The 4,813-nt window shown below is 54.2% G+C and overlaps 1 pseudogene; it reads left to right on the top strand.

Moving 5' to 3' along the window:
• Nucleotides 1–2,863: 2,863 nt before the first annotated feature.
• Nucleotides 2,864–3,829, top strand: LOC133776313 (ADP/ATP translocase 2-like; annotated as a pseudogene).
• Nucleotides 3,830–4,813: the final 984 nt, after the last annotated feature.

Here is a 4,813-nt window from a genome sequence, read left to right as displayed (position 1 = left end):
GAGCCAAGAGGGGGCCGGCGCCGCGGCTCACTTGGCTAATCCTCCACCTGCGGCATCAGCACTCCAGGTTCTAGTCGTGGTTGGGGCGCCGGATTCTGTCCTGGCTGCTTCTCTTCCTGTCCAGCTCTGCTGTGGCCCGGGAGGGCAGTGGAGGATGGCCCAAGTGCTTGGGCCCTGCACCCGCATGGGAGACCAGGAGAAGCACCTGGCTCCTGGCTTCAGATTGGCACAGTGCGCCGGCTGTAGCAGCCATTGGGGGGTGAACCAATGGAAGGAAGACCTTTCTCTCTGTCTCTCTGTCTCTCTAACTCTGCCCATCAAAAAAAAAAAAAAAAAAGAGCCAGGAGGGGCTGGCATTGAGGCACCATGGGTGAAGCCTCCGCCTGCAAGGCCGGCGTCCACATGGGCGCCAGTTCCAAGACCTGGCTTCTCCAATTCCAATCCAGCTCCCTGCTAATGCACTTGGGAAAGCAGTGGAAGATGGCCCCAGTGCTTGGGGCCTGCACCTGCCTGGGAGACCTGGAAGAAGCTCCTGGCCTCTGGCTTCAGCCTGGCCCAGCTTTGGCTATTGCAGCCATCTAGGGAGTGAACTAGCGGTTGGAGTCAGCTTGGCCCACCCTTAGCACTGTAGGCATCAGGTGGGAGCTCTGTCATTCTGCTTTTCAAATAAATAAAGTAAAATAAAATAAAAAACAGTGAGAAGACACACATTCCCCGGGGAACAGCGAGCAAGGATGGGATGTTCACAAAAGCAGACACACGGGGCAGGCAGGGAACCAGAAATGTAACGCGCAGCATGCAGATGACAACAAAACCACAGCAAAGGTCAGACTGGCATGGATTAAAAAGGAAGACCTGCAAAAAAGTCAAAACTGAATTCTGACTGCCCAAGCTTCTGTGTCAACGGCAGGAAACCCAGAGGCCAGGGAAGCACGCGAAACATAAGAGTTGACACTGCTGCAAACTGGTTCTGGAAGAACACTGAGGAGGCAGAGATGGGTGGAAGGCCCTGACCGACAGACGTGGACCTCAGTGGACAGAGAGATGGGTGGAGGCCCCTGACCGACAGGCGTGGACCTCAGTGGACAGAGAGATGGATGGAAGGCCCCTGACCGACAGGCGTGGACCTCAGTGGACAGAGAGATGGGTGGAAGGCCCCTGACTGACAGGCGTGGACCTCAGTGGACAGAGAGACGGGTGGAAGGCCCTTGGCTGATAGATGTGGACCTCAGTGGACAGAGAGATGGGTGGAAGGCCCCTGACCGACAGGCGTGGACCTCAGTGGACAGAGAGATGGGTGGAAGGCCCTTGGCTGATAGATGTGGACCTCAGTGGACAGAGAGATGGATGGAAGGCCCCTGACCGACAGGCATGGACCTCAGTGGACAGAGAGATGGGTGGAAGGCCCTTGGCTGATAGACGTGGACCTCAGTGGACAGAGAGATGGGTGGAAGGCCCTTGGCTGATAGACGTGGACCTCAGTGGACAGAGAGATGGGTGGAAGGCCCTTGGCTGATAGACGTGGACCTCAGTGGACAGAGAGATGGGTGGAAGGCCCCTGACCGACAGGCATGGACCTCAGTGGACAGAGAGATGGGTGGAAGGCCCTTGGCTGATAGACGTGGACCTCAGTGGACAGAGAGATGGGTGGAAGGCCCTTGGCTGATAGACATGGACCTCTGGACAGAGAGATGGATGGAAGGCCCCTGACCGACAGGCGTGGACCTCAGCAGACAGAGAGATGGACGGAAGGCCCTTGGCTGATAGACATGGACCTCAGTGGACAGAGAGATGGGTGGAAGGCCCTTGGCTGATAGACGTGGACCTCAGTGGACAGAGAGATGGGTGGAAGGCCCTTGGCTGATAGACATGGACCTCTGGACAGAGAGATGGATGGAAGGCCCCTGACCGACAGGCGTGGACCTCAGCAGACAGAGAGATGGACGGAAGGCCCTTGGCTGATAGACATGGACCTCAGTGGACAGAGAGATGGATGGAAGGCCCCTGACCGACAGGCGTGGACCTCAGTGGACAGAGAGATGGGTAGAAGGCCCCTGACCAACAGATGTGGACCTCAGTGGACAGAGAGATGGGTGGAAGGCCCTTGGCTGATAGATGTGGACCTCAGTGGACAGAGAGATGGATGGAAGGCCCCTGACCGACAGGCGTGGACCTCAGTGGACAGAGAGATGGATGGAAGGCCCCTGACCAACAGGCATGGACCTCAGTGGACAGAGAGACGGGTGGAAGGCCCTTGGCTGATAGACATGGACCTCTGGACAGAGAGATGGGTGGAAGGCCCTTGGCTGATAGACGTGGACCTCAGTGGACAGAGAGATGGGTGGAAGGCCCTTGGCTGATAGACGTGGACCTCTGGACAGAGAGATGGATGGAAGGCCCCTGACCAACAGGCGTGGACCTCAGTGGACAGAGAGACGGGTGGAAGGCCCTTGGCTGATAGACATGGACCTCTGGACAGAGAGATGGATGGAAGGCCCCTGACCAACAGGCGTGGACCTCAGTGGACAGAGAGACGGGTGGAAGGCCCTTGGCTGATAGATGTGGACCTCAGTGGACAGAGAGATGGGTGGAAGGCCCCTGACCCACAGACGTGGACCTCAGTGGACAGAGAGATGGGTGGAATGCCCTTGGCTGATAGACATGGACCTCAGTGGACAGAGAGATGGGTGGAAGGCCCCTGACCGACAGGCATGTACCTCAGTGGACAGAGAGATGGGTGGAAGGCCCTTGGCTGATAGATGTGGACCTCAGTGGACAGAGAGATGGGTGGAAGGCCCTTGGCTGATAGACTTGGACCTTACTGGAATTCCAATTCAAAAGCAGCTGCGGAGTCCTGGAGTCAAAGCCGGTTCCCAGCCCAGTCCTGTCCCGCAGTCACCTGGCTCCTCTTTCCTTCCAACATGACAGAGGCCACTGTGTCCTTCGCCAAGGACTTCCTGGCAGGTGGAGTGGCTGCGGCCATCTCCAAGACCGCGGCAGCGCCCATTGAGAGGGTCAAGCTGCTGCTGCAGGTGCAGCATGCCAGCAAGCAAATCACTGCCGACAAGCAATACAAGGGCATCATAGACTGCGTGGTTCGTATCCCCAGGGAGCAGGGAGTCCTGTCCTTCTGGCATGGTAACCTGGCCACCGTCATCAGATACTTCCCCACCCAGGCTCTCAACTTTGCCTTCCAAGAGAAATACAAGCAGATGTTTCTGGGTGGCGTGGACAGGAGGACCCAGTTTTGGCGCTACTTCACAGGAAATCTGGCGTCAGGTGGTGCTGCTGGAGCCACATCCTCGTGTTTCGTGTGCCCTCTTGATTCTGCCCATACCCGTCTAGCAGCTGACGTGGGCAAAGCTGGAGCTGAAAGGGAATTCAGAGGCCTCGGTGACTGCCTGGTTAAGATCGGCAAATCTGATGGGGTTAGGGGCCTGTACCAAGGCTTTAATGTGTCTGTACAGGGCGTTATCATCTACCGAGCTGCCTACTTCGGTATCTAAGACACCACAAAAGGAATGCTTCCAGATCCCAAGAACATGCACATCTTCATCAGCTGTGTGATCGCGCAGTCCGGCACTGCTGTGGCTGGGTTGACTTCCTATCCATTTGACACTGTTCGTCGGCGCATGATGATGCAGTCGGGGCGTAAAGGAACTGATATCGTGTGCACAGGCACACTGACTGCTGGAGGAAGACTGCTCGTGATGAAGGAGGCAAAGCGTTTTCCAAGGGTGCACGGTCCGGCGTCCTCAGAGGCATGGGCGGTGCTTTTGTGCCTGTCTTGTGTGATGAGATCGAGAAGCTCACAGAAGTTATTCCCTAGGTTTGCTCCCCTGTAGACAGGCATTGCTGTCTTATGATCTTGAGCATTCTTGACAGGCTCTTGTCTGTCTTATCAAAAGCAACTATGTGCTGGCTGAAAATGGGAAGCAACAATACTCTTCTGACCAGTTTTCTCTTAAAGCCATTTCCATGATGACGATAAGGGACTCAATTACATTTTTTTATTTCAGTCACTCCTGATAAATAATTTGAAGAAATAAAAATATACACAATTAAAAAAAAAGCGGCTGCACAAAGCAAACAGGACAATCACTTGTGAACCGAGGAAGCATGCACACGTCTGATCAAAGGCTAGATGTTTCAGGATCTAAGGAATGACTGTAAATGGTGCAGCAGGACCGGTGATCACAGTGTGGTTATGCTTTCTAAATGCCTCTGTGGGAGAGACACACTGAAATAATTACCAATGAAACAATGTGATGTTTGCTTCCCACATAGGGCGCCCTGGGGGAGGGGGGAGAGGAGCAGGTGGGGACAGAGCTACAGCAGAGGTGCCGGAGCTGGACAGGAGCTAAAGGGATGCTGGCACCATGTGCCTTCCCTTCTGTGCATGTGTGCTAAAATGCTCCAAGGTAGGAAACATACACACACACACACACACACTCACACGTGTATCCTGCCTAGTGTTGTTGAAGAGGAAGAAACCTGGGTTCTTGGTACCACTGTTCCAAAGGGCAAAAAACCGTCTGACTCAGAAATTCAACATCTAGAATGTACCCTTATGACCATAAATAAAAAACTGTACAACAATGAGTGTAAGAATGTTTATATAGCAATTTTTGTATGGGCAAATACATAGGCAGGCAGGCAGAAGGAAAGAGATGATCGATAGGTGACAGCCTCAGATAAACAGTGGGAGGATCCCACTAAGCTGCGTGGTGCGAATGCCATCTTACATGTTAAAGTGGTCATTTTAGGTATGTAACTGATCACACAAACAGGAATAAGTGTCAAAGGGATCACA

This window comes from Lepus europaeus, chromosome 17 (assembly GCF_033115175.1).
Source record: "Lepus europaeus isolate LE1 chromosome 17, mLepTim1.pri, whole genome shotgun sequence".
Taxonomy (NCBI): Eukaryota; Metazoa; Chordata; class Mammalia; order Lagomorpha; family Leporidae; genus Lepus; species Lepus europaeus.
This window is presented reverse-complemented; position numbering and strand designations above follow the sequence as displayed.